Here is a 16023-nt window from a genome sequence, read left to right as displayed (position 1 = left end):
TCGAAACGTCCAGCGATTGCGCCCACACGAAAGCTGCCAGCACGGAATGCTGTAGCTGGTTTTCACTGTCCCTTGGAACTGCATTCGCTGCCACACAGACATTCGCTTTCCCCAAAAGCTTTGCTTGGTAATGGGGCAACACTCTGTATGTGTCTCTCGATGAGCCCGGCTGCCAAATTCGAAACGTCCAGCGATTTCTCCCACACGAAAGCTGCCAGCACGGAATGCTGTAGCTGGTTTTCACTGTCCCTTGGAACTGCATTCGCTGCCACACAGACATTCGCTTTCCCCAAAAGCTTTGGTTCGTAAAGGGGCAACACTGCGTATGTGTCTCTCGCAGAGCCCGGCTGCCAAATTCGAAACGTCCAGCGATTGCGCCCACACGAAAGCTGCCAGCACGGAATGCTGTAGCTGGTTTTCACTGTCCCTTGGAACTGCATTCGCTGCCACACAGACATTCGCTTTCCCCAAAAGCTTTGCTTGGTAATGGGGCAACACTCTGTATGTGTCTCTCGATGAGCCTGGCTGCCAAATTCGAAACGTCCAGCGATTTCTCCCACACGAAAGCTGCCAGCACGGAATGCTGTAGCTGGTTTTCACTGTCCCTTGGAACTGCATTCGCTGCCACACAGACATTCGCTTTCCCCAAAAGCTTTGGTTCGTAAAGGGGCAACACTGTGTATGTGTCTCTCGCAGAGCCCGGCTGCCAAATTCGAAACGTCCAGCAATTGCGCCCACACGAAAGCTGCCAGCACGGAATGCTGTAGCTGGTTTTCACTGTCCCTTGGAACTGCATTCGCTGCCACACAGACATTCGCTTTCCCCAAAAGCTTTGGTTCGTAAAGGGGCAACACTGTGTATGTGTCTCTCGCAGAGCCCGGCTGCCAAATTCGAAACGTCCAGCGATTGCGCCCACACGAAAGCTGCCAGCACGGAATGCTGTAGCTGGTTTTCACTGTCCCTTGGAACTGCATTCGCTGCCACACAGACATTCGCTTTCCCCAAAAGCTTTGCTTGGTAATGGGGCAACACTGTGTATGTGTCTCTCGCAGAGCCCGGCTGCCAAATTCGAAACGTCCAGCAATTGCGCCCACACGAAAGCTGCCAGCACGGAATGCTGTAGCTGGTTTTCACTGTCCCTTGGAACTGCATTCGCTGCCACACAGACATTCGCTTTCCCCAAAAGCTTTGCTTGGTAATGGGGCAACACTGTGTATGTGTCTCTCGCAGAGCCCGGCTGCCAAATTCGAAACGTCCAGCGATTGCGCCCACACGAAAGCTGCCAGCACGGAATGCTGTAGCTGGTTTTCACTGTCCCTTGGAACTGCATTCGCTGCCACACAGACATTCGCTTTCCCCAAAAGCTGTGCTTGGTAATGGGGCAACACTGTGTATGTGTCTCTCGCAGAGCCCGGCTGCCAAATTCGAAACGTCCAGCGATTGCGCCCACACGAAAGCTGCCAGCACGGAATGCTGTAGCTGGTTTTCACTGTCCCTTGGAACTGCATTCGCTGCCACACAGACATTCGCTTTCCCCAAAAGCTTTGCTTGGTAATGGGGCAACACTGTGTATCTCTCTCTCGATGAGCCCGGCTGCCAAATTCGAAACGTCCAGCGATTTCGCCCACACGAAAGCTGCCAGCACGGAATGCTGTAGCTGGTTTTCACTGTCCCTTGGAACTGCATTCGCTGCCACACAGACATTTGCTTTCCCCAAAAGCTTTGCTTGGTAATGGGGCAACACTGTGTATGTGTCTCTCGCAGAGCCCGGCTGCCAAATTCGAAACGTCCAGCGATTGCGCCCACACGAAAGCTGCCAGCACGGAATGCTGTAGCTGGTTTTCACTGTCCCTTGGAACTGCATTCGCTGCCACACAGACATTCGCTTTCCCCAAAAGCTTTGCTTGGTAATGGGGCAACACTGTGTATGTGTCTCTCGCAGAGCCCGGCTGCCAAATTCGAAACGTCCAGCGATTGCGCCCACACGAAAGCTGCCAGCACGGAATGCTGTAGCTGGTTTTCACTGTCCCTTGGAACTGCATTCGCTGCCACACAGACATTCGCTTTCCCCAAAAGCTTTGGTTCGTAAAGGGGCAACACTGCGTATGTGTCTCTCGCAGAGCCCGGCTGCCAAATTCGAAACGTCCAGCGATTGCGCCCACACGAAAGCTGCCAGCACGGAATGCTGTAGCTGGTTTTCACTGTCCCTTGGAACTGCATTCGCTGCCACACAGACATTCGCTTTCCCCAAAAGCTTTGGTTCGTAAAGGGGCAACACTGTGTATGTGTCTCTCGCAGAGCCCGGCTGCCAAATTCGAAAGGTCCAGCGATTTCTCCCACACGAAAGCTGCCAGCACGGAATGCTGTAGCTGATTTTCACTGTCCCTTGGAACTGCATTCGCTGCCACACAGACATTCGCTTTCCCCAAAAGCTTTGGTTCGTAAAGGGGCAACACTGTGTATGTGTCTCTCGCAGAGCCCGGCTGCCAAATTCGAAACGTCCAGCGATTTCTCCCACACGAAAGCTGCCAGCACGGAATGCTGTAGCTGGTTTTCACTGTCCCTTGGAACTGCATTCGCTGCCACACAGACATTCGCTTTCCCCAAAAGCTTTGCTTGGTAATGGGGCAACACTGTGTATGTGTCTCTCGCAGAGCCCGGCTGCCAAATTCGAAACGTCCAGCGATGTAGCCCACACGAAAGCTGCCAGCACGGAATGCTATAGCTGGTTTTCACTGTCCCTTGGAACTGCATTCGCTGCCACACAGACATTCGCTTTCCCCAAAAGCTTTGGTTCGTAAAGGGGCAACACTGCGTATGTGTCTCTCGCAGAGCCCGGCTGCCAAATTCGAAACGTCCAGCGATTGCGCCCACACGAAAGCTGCCAGCACGGAATGCTGTAGCTGGTTTTCACTGTCCCTTGGAACTGCATTCGCTGCCACACAGACATTCGCTTTCCCCAAAAGCTTTGCTTGGTAATGGGGCAACACTGTGTATGTGTCTCTCGCAGAGCCCGGCTGCCAAATTCGAAACGTCCAGCGATTGCGCCCACACGAAAGCTGCCAGCACGGAATGCTGTAGCTGGTTTTCACTGTCCCTTGGAACTGCATTCGCTGCCACACAGACATTCGCTTTCCCCAAAAGCTTTGGTTCGTAAAGGGGCAACACTGTGTATGTGTCTCTCGCAGAGCCCGGCTGCCAAATTCGAAACGTCCAGCGATTGCGCCCACACGAAAGCTGCCAGCACGGAATGCTGTAGCTGGTTTTCACTGTCCCTTGGAACTGCATTCGCTGCCACACAGACATTCGCTTTCCCCAAAAGCTTTGCTTGGTAATGGGGCAACACTGTGTATGTGTCTCTCGATGAGCCCGGCTGCCAAATTCGAAACGTCCAGCGATTTCTCCCACACGAAAGCTGCCAGCACGGAATGCTGTAGCTGGTTTTCACTGTCCCTTGGAACTGCATTCGCTGCCACACAGACATTCGCTTTCCCCAAAACCTTTGCTTGGTAATGGGGCAACACTGCGTATGTGTCTCTCGCAGAGCCCGGCTGCCAAATTCGAAACGTCCAGCGATTGCGCCCACACGAAAGCTGCCAGCACGGAATGCTGTAGCTGGTTTTCACTGTCCCTTGGAACTGCATTCGCTGCCACACAGACATTCGCTTTCCCCAAAACCTTTGCTTGGTAATGGGGCAACACTGCGTATGTGTCCATCGCAGAGTCCGGCTGCCAAATTAGAAACATCCAGCGATTGCGCCCACACGAAAGCTGCCAGCACGGAATGCTGTAGCTGGTTTTCACTGTCCCTTGGAACTGCATTCGCTGCCACACAGACATTCGCTTTCCCCAAAAGTTTAGGTTCGTAAAGGGGCAACACTGTGTATGTGTCTCTCGCAGAGCCCGGCTGCCAAATTCGAAACGTCCAGCGATTGCGCCCACACGAAATCTGCCAGCACGGAATGCTGTAGCTGGTTTTCACTGTCCCTTGGAACTGCATTCGCTGCCACACAGACATTCGCTTTCCCCAAAAGCTGTGCTTGGTAATGGGGCAACACTGTGTATGTGTCTCTCGCAGAGCCCGGCTGCCAAATTCGAAACGTCCAGCGATTGCGCCCACACGAAAGCTGCCAGCACGGAATGCTGTAGCTGGTTTTCACTGTCCCTTGGAACTGCATTCGCTGCCACACAGACATTCGCTTTCCCCAAAAGCTTTGCTTGGTAATGGGGCAACACTGTGTATGTGTCTCTCGCAGAGCCCGGCTGCCAAATTCGAAACGTCCAGCGATTTCGCCCACACGAAAGCTGCCAGCACGGAATGCTGTAGCTGGTTTTCACTGTCCCTTGGAACTGCATTCGCTGCCACACAGACATTCGCTTTCCCCAAAAGCTTTGCTTGGTAATGGGGCAACACTGTGTATGTGTCTCTCGCAGAGCCCGGCTGCCAAATTCGAAACGTCCAGCGATTGCGCCCACACTAAAGCTGCCAGCACGGAATGCTGTAGCTGGTTTTCACTGTCCCTTGGAACTGCATTCGCTGCCACACAGACATTCGCTTTCCCCAAAAGCTTTGCTTGGTAGTGGGGCAACACTGTGTATGTGTCTCTCGCAGAGCCCGGCTGCCAAATTCGAAACGTCCAGCGATTGCGCCCACACGAAAGCTGCCAGCACGGAATGCTGTAGCTGGTTTTCACTGTCCCTTGGAACTGCATTCGCTGCCACACAGACATGCGCTTTCCCCAGAAGCTTTGCTTGGTAATGGGGCAACACTGTGTATCTCTCTCTCGCAGAGCCCGGCTGCCAAATTCGAAACGTCCAGCGATTTCTCCCACACGAAAGCTGCCAGCACGGAATGCTGTAGCTGGTTTTCACTGTCCCTTGGAACTGCATTCGCTGCCACACAGACATTCGCTTTCCCCAAAAGCTTTGGTTCGTAAAGGGGCAACACTGCGTATGTGTCTCTCGCAGAGCCCGGCTGCCAAATTCGAAACGTCCAGCGATTGCGCCCACACGAAAGCTGCCAGCACGGAATGCTGTAGCTGGTTTTCACTGTCCCTTGGAACTGCATTCGCTGCCACACAGACATTCGCTTTCCCCAAAAGCTTTGCTTGGTAATGGGGCAACACTGTGTATGTGTCTCTCGCAGAGCCCGGCTGCCAAATTCGAAACGTCCAGCGATTTCTCCCACACGAAAGCTGCCAGCACGGAATGCTGTAGCTGGTTTTCACTGTCCCTTGGAACTGCATTCGCTGCCACACAGACATTCGCTTTCCCCAAAAGCTTTGGTTCGTAAAGGGGCAACACTGTGTATGTGTCTCTCGCAGAGCCCGGCTGCCAAATTCGAAAGGTCCAGCGATTTCTCCCACACGAAAGCTGCCAGCACGGAATGCTGTAGCTGGTTTTCACTGTCCCTTGGAACTGCATTCGCTGCCACACAGACATTCGCTTTCCCCAAAAGCTTTGCTTGGTAATGGGGCAACACTGTGTATGTGTCTCTCGCAGAGCCCGGCTGCCAAATTCGAAACGTCCAGCGATGTAGCCCACACGAAAGCTGCCAGCACGGAATGCTATAGCTGGTTTTCACTGTCCCTTGGAACTGCATTCGCTGCCACACAGACATTCGCTTTCCCCAAAAGCTTTGGTTCGTAAAGGGGCAACACTGCGTATGTGTCTCTCGCAGAGCCCGGCTGCCAAATTCGAAACGTCCAGCGATTGCGCCCACACGAAAGCTGCCAGCACGGAATGCTGTAGCTGGTTTTCACTGTCCCTTGGAACTGCATTCGCTGCCACACAGACATTCGCTTTCCCCAAAAGCTTTGCTTGGTAATGGGGCAACACTGTGTATGTGTCTCTCGCAGAGCCCGGCTGCCAAATTCGAAACGTCCAGCGATTGCGCCCACACGAAAGCTGCCAGCACGGAATGCTGTAGCTGGTTTTCACTGTCCCTTGGAACTGCATTCGCTGCCACACAGACATTCGCTTTCCCCAAAAGCTTTGGTTCGTAAAGGGGCAACACTGTGTATGTGTCTCTCGCAGAGCCCGGCTGCCAAATTCGAAACGTCCAGTGATTGCGCCCACACGAAAGCTGCCAGCACGGAATGCTGTAGCTGGTTTTCACTGTCCCTTGGAACTGCATTCGCTGCCACACAGACATTCGCTTTCCCCAAAAGCTTTGCTTGGTAATGGGGCAACACTGTGTATGTGTCTCTCGATGAGCCCGGCTGCCAAATTCGAAACGTCCAGCGATTTCTCCCACACGAAAGCTGCCAGCACGGAATGCTGTAGCTGGTTTTCACTGTCCCTTGGAACTGCATTCGCTGCCACACAGACATTCGCTTTCCCCAAAACCTTTGCTTGGTAATGGGGCAACACTGCGTATGTGTCTCTCGCAGAGCCCGGCTGCCAAATTCGAAACGTCCAGCGATTGCGCCCACACGAAAGCTGCCAGCACGGAATGCTGTAGCTGGTTTTCACTGTCCCTTGGAACTGCATTCGCTGCCACACAGACATTCGCTTTCCCCAAAAGCTTTGCTTGGTAATGGGGCAACACTGCGTATGTGTCTCTCGCAGAGCCCGGCTAACAAATTCGAAACGTCCAGCGATTGCGCCCACACGAAAGCTGCCAGCACGGAATGCTGTAGCTGGTTTTCACTGTCCCTTGGAACTGCATTCGCTGCCACACAGACATTCGCTTTCCCCAAAACCTTTGCTTGGTAATGGGGCAACACTGTGTATGTGTCTCTCGCAGAGCCCGGCTGCCAAATTCGAAACGTCCAGCGATTGCGCCCACACGAAAGCTGCCAGCACGGAATGCTGTAGCTGGTTTTCACTGTCCCTTGGAACTGCATTCGCTGCCACACAGACATTCGCTTTCCCCAAAAGCTTTGGTTCGTAAAGGGGCAACGCTGTGTATGTGTCTCTCGCAGAGCCCGGCTGCCAAATTCGAAACGTCCAGCGATTGCGCCCACACGAAAGCTGCCAGCACGGAATGCTGTAGCTGGTTTTCACTGTCCCTTGGAACTGCATTCGCTGCCACACAGACATTCGCTTTCCCCAAAAGCTTTGCTTGGTAATGGGGCAACACTGTGTATGTGTCTCTCGCAGAGCCCGGCTGCCAAATTCGAAACGTCCAGCGATTGCGCCCACACGAAAGCTGCCAGCACGGAATGCTGTAGCTGGTTTTCACTGTCCCTTGGAACTGCATTCGCTGCCACACAGACATTCGCTTTCCCCAAAAGCTTTGCTTGGTAGTGGGGCAACACTGTGTATCTCTCTCTCGCAGAGCCCGGCTGCCAAATTCGAAACGTCCAGCGATTTCTCCCACACGAAAGCTGCCAGCACGGAATGCTGTAGCTGGTTTTCACTGTCCCTTGGAACTGCATTCGCTGCCACACAGACATTCGCTTTCCCCAAAAGCTTTGGTTCGTAGAGGGGCAACACTGCGTATGTGTCTCTCGCAGAGCCCGGCTGCCAAATTCGAAACGTCCAGCGATTGCGCCCACACGAAAGCTGCCAGCACGGAATGCTGTAGCTGGTTTTCACTGTCCCTTGGAACTGCATTCGCTGCCACACAGACATTCGCTTTCCCCAAAAGCTTTGGTTCGTAAAGGGGCAACACTGTGTATGTGTCTCTCGCAGAGCCCGGCTGCCAAATTCGAAACGTCCAGCGATTTCTCCCACACGAAAGCTGCCAGCACGGAATGCTGTAGCTGGTTTTCACTGTCCCTTGGAACTGCATTCGCTGCCACACAGACATTCGCTTTCCCCAAAAGCTTTGGTTCGTAAAGGGGCAACGCTGTGTATGTGTCTCTCGCAGAGCCCGGCTGCCAAATTCGAAACGTCCAGCAATTGCGCCCACACGAAAGCTGCCAGCACGGAATGCTGTAGCTGGTTTTCACTGTCCCTTGGAACTGCATTCGCTGCCACACAGACATTCGCTTTCCCCAAAAGCTTTGCTTGGTAAAGGGGCAACACTGTGTATGTGTCTCTCGCAGAGCCCGGCTGCCAAATTCGAAACGTCCAGCGATTTCTCCCACACGAAAGCTGCCAGCACGGAATGCTGTAGCTGGTTTTCACTGTCCCTTGGAACTGCATTCGCTGCCACACAGACATTCGCTTTCCCCAAAAGCTTTGGTTCGTAAAGGGGCAACACTGTGTATGTGTCTCTCGCAGAGCCCGGCTGCCAAATTCGAAACGTCCAGCGACTGCGCCCACGCGAAAGCTGCCAGCACGGAATGCTGTAGCTGGTTTTCACTGTCCCTTGGAACTGCATTCGCTGCCACACAGACATTCGCTTTCCCCAAAAGCTTTGGTTCGTAAAGGGGCAACACTGTGTATGTGTCTCTCGCAGAGCCCGGCTGCCAAATTCGAAACGTCCAGCGATTTCTCCCACACGAAATCTGCCAGCACGGAATGCTGTAGCTGGTTTTCACTGTCCCTTGGAACTGCATTCGCTGCCACACAGACATTCGCTTTCCCCAAAAGCTTTGCTTGGTAGTGGGGCAACACTGTGTATGTGTCTCTCGCAGAGCCCGGCTGCCAAATTCGAAACGTCCAGCGATTGCGCCCACACGAAAGCTGCCAGCACGGAATGCTGTAGCTGGTTTTCACTGTCCCTTGGAACTGCATTCGCTGCCACACAGACATTCGCTTTCCCCAAAAGCTTTGCTTGGTAATGGGGCAACACTGTGTATGTGTCTCTCGCAGAGCCCGGCTGCCAACTTCGAAACATCCAGCGATTGCGCCCACACGAAAGCTGCCAGCACGGAATGCTGTAGCTGGTTTTCACTGTCCCTTGGAACTGCATTCGCTGCCACACAGACATTCGCTTTCCCCAAAAGCTTTGCTTGGTAGTGGGGCAACACTGTGTATCTCTCTCTCGCAGAGCCCGGCTGCCAAATTCGAAACGTCCAGCGATTTCTCCCACACGAAAGCTGCCAGCACGGAATGCTGTAGCTGGTTTTCACTGTCCCTTGGAACTGCATTCGCTGCCACACAGACATTCGCTTTCCCCAAAAGCTTTGGTTCGTAAAGGGGCAACACTGTGTATGTGTCTCTCGCAGAGCCCGGCTGCCAAATTCGAAACGTCCAGCGATTGCGCCCACACGAAAGCTGCCAGCACGGAATGCTGTAGCTGGTTTTCACTGTCCCTTGGAACTGCATTCGCTGCCACACAGACATTCGCTTTCCCCAAAAGCTTTGGTTCGTAAAGGGGCAACGCTGTGTATGTGTCTCTCGCAGAGCCCGGCTGCCAAATTCGAAACGTCCAGCGATTGCGCCCACACGAAAGCTGCCAGCACGGAATGCTGTAGCTGGTTTTCACTGTCCCTTGGAACTGCATTCGCTGCCACACAGACATTCGCTTTCCCCAAAAGCTTTGCTTGGTAATGGGGCAACACTGTGTATGTGTCTCTCGCAGAGCCCGGCTGCCAAATTCGAAACGTCCAGCGATTGCGCCCACACGAAAGCTGCCAGCACGGAATGCTGTAGCTGGTTTTCACTGTCCCTTGGAACTGCATTCGCTGCCACACAGACATTCGCTTTCCCCAAAAGCTTTGCTTGGTAGTGGGGCAACACTGTGTATCTCTCTCTCGCAGAGCCCGGCTGCCAAATTCGAAACGTCCAGCGATTTCTCCCACACGAAAGCTGCCAGCACGGAATGCTGTAGCTGGTTTTCACTGTCCCTTGGAACTGCATTCGCTGCCACACAGACATTCGCTTTCCCCAAAAGCTTTGGTTCGTAGAGGGGCAACACTGCGTATGTGTCTCTCGCAGAGCCCGGCTGCCAAATTCGAAACGTCCAGCGATTGCGCCCACACGAAAGCTGCCAGCACGGAATGCTGTAGCTGGTTTTCACTGTCCCTTGGAACTGCATTCGCTGCCACACAGACATTCGCTTTCCCCAAAAGCTTTGGTTCGTAAAGGGGCAACACTGTGTATGTGTCTCTCGCAGAGCCCGGCTGCCAAATTCGAAACGTCCAGCGATTTCTCCCACACGAAAGCTGCCAGCACGGAATGCTGTAGCTGGTTTTCACTGTCCCTTGGAACTGCATTCGCTGCCACACAGACATTCGCTTTCCCCAAAAGCTTTGGTTCGTAAAGGGGCAACGCTGTGTATGTGTCTCTCGCAGAGCCCGGCTGCCAAATTCGAAACGTCCAGCAATTGCGCCCACACGAAAGCTGCCAGCACGGAATGCTGTAGCTGGTTTTCACTGTCCCTTGGAACTGCATTCGCTGCCACACAGACATTCGCTTTCCCCAAAAGCTTTGCTTGGTAAAGGGGCAACACTGTGTATGTGTCTCTCGCAGAGCCCGGCTGCCAAATTCGAAACGTCCAGCGATTTCTCCCACACGAAAGCTGCCAGCACGGAATGCTGTAGCTGGTTTTCACTGTCCCTTGGAACTGCATTCGCTGCCACACAGACATTCGCTTTCCCCAAAAGCTTTGGTTCGTAAAGGGGCAACACTGTGTATGTGTCTCTCGCAGAGCCCGGCTGCCAAATTCGAAACGTCCAGCGACTGCGCCCACACGAAAGCTGCCAGCACGGAATGCTGTAGCTGGTTTTCACTGTCCCTTGGAACTGCATTCGCTGCCACACAGACATTCGCTTTCCCCAAAAGCTTTGGTTCGTAAAGGGGCAACACTGTGTATGTGTCTCTCGCAGAGCCCGGCTGCCAAATTCGAAACGTCCAGCGATTTCTCCCACACGAAATCTGCCAGCACGGAATGCTGTAGCTGGTTTTCACTGTCCCTTGGAACTGCATTCGCTGCCACACAGACATTCGCTTTCCCCAAAAGCTTTGCTTGGTAGTGGGGCAACACTGTGTATGTGTCTCTCGCAGAGCCCGGCTGCCAAATTCGAAACGTCCAGCGATTGCGCCCACACGAAAGCTGCCAGCACGGAATGCTGTAGCTGGTTTTCACTGTCCCTTGGAACTGCATTCGCTGCCACACAGACATTCGCTTTCCCCAAAAGCTTTGCTTGGTAATGGGGCAACACTGTGTATGTGTCTCTCGCAGAGCCCGGCTGCCAACTTCGAAACATCCAGCGATTGCGCCCACACGAAAGCTGCCAGCACGGAATGCTGTAGCTGGTTTTCACTGTCCCTTGGAACTGCATTCGCTGCCACACAGACATTCGCTTTCCCCAAAAGCTTTGCTTGGTAGTGGGGCAACACTGTGTATCTCTCTCTCGCAGAGCCCGGCTGCCAAATTCGAAACGTCCAGCGATTTCTCCCACACGAAAGCTGCCAGCACGGAATGCTGTAGCTGGTTTTCACTGTCCCTTGGAACTGCATTCGCTGCCACACAGACATTCGCTTTCCCCAAAAGCTTTGGTTCGTAAAGGGGCAACACTGTGTATGTGTCTCTCGCAGAGCCCGGCTGCCAAATTCGAAACGTCCAGCGATTTCTCCCACACGAAAGCTGCCAGCACGGAATGCTGTCGCTGGTTTTCACTGTCCCTTGGAACTGCATTCGCTGCCACACAGACATTCGCTTTCCCCAAAAGCTTTGGTTCGTAAAGGGGCAACGCTGTGTATGTGTCTCTCGCAGAGCCCGGCTGCCAAATTCGAAACGTCCAGCGATTGCGCCCACACGAAAGCTGCCAGCACGGAATGCTGTAGCTGGTTTTCACTGTCCCTTGGAACTGCATTCGCTGCCACACAGACATTCGCTTTCCCCAAAAGCTTTGCTTGGTAGTGGGGCAACACTGTGTATCTCTCTCTCGCAGAGCCCGGCTGCCAAATTCGAAACGTCCAGCGATTTCTCCCACACGAAAGCTGCCAGCACGGAATGCTGTAGCTGGTTTTCACTGTCCCTTGGAACTGCATTCGCTGCCACACAGACATTCGCTTTCCCCAAAAGCTTTGGTTCGTAAAGGGGCAACACTGCGTATGTGTCTCTCGCAGAGCCCGGCTGCCAAATTCGAAACGTCTAGCGATTGCGCCCACACGAAAGCTGCCAGCACGGAATGCTGTAGCTGGTTTTCACTGTCCCTTGGAACTGCATTCGCTGCCACACAGACATTCGCTTTCCCCAAAAGCTTTGCTTGGTAATGGGGCAACACTGTGTATGTGTCTCTCGCAGAGCCCGGCTGCCAAATTCGAAACGTCCAGCGATTGCGCCCACACGAAAGCTGCCAGCACGGAATGCTGTAGCTGGTTTTCACTGTCCCTTGGAACTGCATTCGCTGCCACACAGACATGCGCTTTCCCCAAAAGCTTTGCTTGGTAGTGGGGCAACACTGTGTATCTCTCTCTCGCAGAGCCCGGCTGCCAAATTCGAAACGTCCAGCGATTTCTCCCACACGAAAGCTGCCAGCACGGAATGCTGTAGCTGGTTTTCACTGTCCCTTGGAACTGCATTCGCTGCCACACAGACATTCGCTTTCCCCAAAAGCTTTGGTTCGTAAAGGGGCAACACTGTGTATGTGTCTCTCGCAGAGCCCGGCTGCCAAATTCGAAACGTCCAGCGATTGCGCCCACACGAAAGCTGCCAGCACGGAATGCTGTAGCTGGTTTTCACTGTCCCTTGGAACTGCATTCGCTGCCACACAGACATGCGCTTTCCCCAGAAGCTTTGCTTGGTAATGGGGCAACACTGTGTATGTGTCTCTCGCAGAGCCCGGCTGCCAAATTCGAAACGTCCAGCGATTGCGCCCACACGAAAGCTGCCAGCACGGAATGCTGTAGCTGGTTTTCACTGTCCCTTGGAACTGCATTCGCTGCCACACAGACATTCGCTTTCCCCAAAAGCTTTGCTTGGTAATGGGGCAACACTGTGTATGTGTCTCTCGCAGAGCCCGGCTGCCAAATTCGAAACGTCCAGCGATTTCTCCCACACGAAAGCTGCCAGCACGGAATGCTGTAGCTGGTTTTCACTGTCCCTTGGAACTGCATTCGCTGCCACACAGACATTCGCTTTCCCCAAAAGCTTTGGTTCGTAAAGGGGCAACGCTGTGTATGTGTCTCTCGCAGAGCCCGGCTGCCAAATTCGAAACGTCCAGCGATTGCGCCCACACGAAAGCTGCCAGCACGGAATGCTGTAGCTGGTTTTCACTGTCCCTTGGAACTGCATTCGCTGCCACACAGACATTCGCTTTCCCCAAAAGCTTTGGTTCGTAAAGGGGCAACACTGTGTATGTGTCTCTCGCAGAGCCCGGCTGCCAAATTCGAAACGTCCAGCGATTGCGCCCACACGAAAGCTGCCAGCACGGAATGCTGTAGCTGGTTTTCACTGTCCCTTGGAACTGCATTCGCTGCCACACAGACATTCGCTTTCCCCAAAAGCTTTGCTTGGTAGTGGGGCAACACTGTGTATGTGTCTCTCGCAGAGCCCGGCTGCCAAATTCGAAATGTCCAGCGATTTCTCCCACACGAAAGCTGCCAGCACGGAATGCTGTAGCTGGTTTTCACTGTCCCTTGGAACTGCATTCGCTGCCACACAGACATTCGCTTTCCCCAAAAGCTGTGCTTGGTAATGGGGCAACACTCTGTATGTGTCTCTCGCAGAGCCCGGCTGCCAAATTCGAAACGTCCAGCGATTTCTCCCACACGAAATCTGCCAGCACGGAATGCTGTAGCTGGTTTTCACTGTCCCTTGGAACTGCATTCGCTGCCACACAGACATTCGCTTTCCCCAAAAGCTTTGCTTGGTAGTGGGGCAACACTGTGTATCTCTCTCTCGCAGAGCCCGGCTGCCAAATTCGAAACGTCCAGCGACTGCGCCCACACGAAAGCTGCCAGCACGGAATGCTGTAGCTGGTTTTCACTGTCCCTTGGAACTGCATTCGCTGCCACACAGACATTCGCTTTCCCCAAAAGCTTTGCTTGGTAAAGGGGCAACACTGTGTATGTGTCTCTCGCAGAGCCCGGCTAACAAATTCGAAACGTCCAGCGATTGCGCCCACACGAAAGCTGCCAGCACGGAATGCTGTAGCTGGTTTTCACTGTCCCTTGGAACTGCATTCGCTGCCACACAGACATTCGCTTTCCCCAAAAGCTTTGCTTGGTAATGGGGCAACACTGTGTATGTGTCTCTCGCAGAGCCCGGCTGCCAAATTCGAAACGTCCAGCGATTTCTCCCACACGAAAGCCGCCAGCACGGAATGCTGTAGCTGGTTTTCACTGTCCCTTGGAACTGCATTCGCTGCCACACAGACATTCGCTTTCCCCAGAAGCTTTGCTTGGTAATGGGGCAACACTGTGTATGTGTCTCTCGCAGAGCCCGGCTGCCAAATTCGAAACGTCCAGCGATTTCTCCCACACGAAAGCTGCCAGCACGGAATGCTGTAGCTGGTTTTCACTGTCCCTTGGAACTGCATTCGCTGCCACACAGACATTCGCTTTCCCCAAAAGCTTTGGTTCGTAAAGGGGCAACACTGTGTATGTGTCTCTCGCAGAGCCCGGCTGCCAAATTCGAAACGTCCAGCGATTGCGCCCACACGAAAGCTGCCAGCACGGAATGCTGTAGCTGGTTTTCACTGTCCCTTGGAACTGCATTCGCTGCCACACAGACATTCGCTTTCCCCAAAAGCTTTGGTTCGTAAAGGGGCAACACTGTGTATGTGTCTCTCGCAGAGCCCGGCTGCCAAATTCGAAACGTCCAGCGATTTCTCCCACACGAAAGCTGCCAGCACGGAATGCTGTAGCTGGTTTTCACTGTCCCTTGGAACTGCATTCGCTGCCACACAGACATTCGCTTTCCCCAAAAGCTTTGCTTGGTAGTGGGGTAACACTGCGTATGTGTCTCTCGCAGAGCCCGGCTGCCAAATTCGAAACGTCCAGCGATTTCTCCCACACGAAATCTGCCAGCACGGAATGCTGTAGCTGGTTTTCACTGTCCCTTGGAACTGCATTCGCTGCCACACAGACATTCGCTTTCCCCAAAAGCTTTGCTTGGTAATGGGGCAACACTGTGTATGTGTCTCTCGCAGAGCCCGGCTGCCAAATTCGAAACGTCCAGCGATTGCGCCCACACGAAAGCTGCCAGCACGGAATGCTGTAGCTGGTTTTCACTGTCCCTTGGAACTGCATTCGCTGCCACACAGACATTCGCTTTCCCCAAAAGCTTTGCTTGGTAGTGGGGCAACACTGTGTATCTCTCTCTCGCAGAGCCCGGCTGCCAAATTCGAAACGTCCAGCGATTGCGCCCACACGAAAGCTGCCAGCACGGAATGCTGTAGCTGGTTTTCACTGTCCCTTGGAACTGCATTCGCTGCCACACAGACATTCGCTTTCCCCAAAAGCTTTGCTTGGTAAAGGGGCAACACTGTGTATGTGTCTCTCGCAGAGCCCGGCTAACAAATTCGAAACGTCCAGCGATTGCGCCCACACGAAAGCTGCCAGCACGGAATGCTGTAGCTGGTTTTCACTGTCCCTTGGAACTGCATTCGCTGCCACACAGACATTCGCTTTCCCCAGAAGCTTTGCTTGGTAATGGGGCAACACTGTGTATGTGTCTCTCGCAGAGCCCGGCTGCCAAATTCGAAACGTCCAGCGATTTCTCCCACACGAAAGCTGCCAGCACGGAATGCTGTAGCTGGTTTTCACTGTCCCTTGGAACTGCATTCGCTGCCACACAGACATTCGCTTTCCCCAAAAGCTTTGGTTCGTAAAGGGGCAACACTGTGTATGTGTCTCTCGCAGAGCCCGGCTGCCAAATTCGAAACGTCCAGCGATTTCTCCCACACGAAAGCTGCCAGCACGGAATGCTGTAGCTGGTTTTCACTGTCCCTTGGAACTGCATTCGCTGCCACACAGACATTCGCTTTCCCCAAAAGCTTTGCTTGGTAATGGGGCAACACTGTGTATGTGTCTCTCGCAGAGCCCGGCTGCCAAATTCGAAACGTCCAGCGATTGCGCCCACACGAAAGCTGCCAGCACGGAATGCTGTAGCTGGTTTTCACTGTCCCTTGGAACTGCATTCGCTGCCACACAGACATTCGCTTTCCCCAAAAGCTTTGCTTGGTAGTGGGGCAACACTGTGTATGTGTCTCTCGCAGAGCCCGGCTGCCAAATTCG

This window comes from Mycteria americana, chromosome 13, assembly GCF_035582795.1.
Source record: "Mycteria americana isolate JAX WOST 10 ecotype Jacksonville Zoo and Gardens chromosome 13, USCA_MyAme_1.0, whole genome shotgun sequence".
Classification (NCBI taxonomy): Eukaryota; Metazoa; Chordata; class Aves; order Ciconiiformes; family Ciconiidae; genus Mycteria; species Mycteria americana.
Note: the sequence above shows the minus strand (reverse complement) of the source record.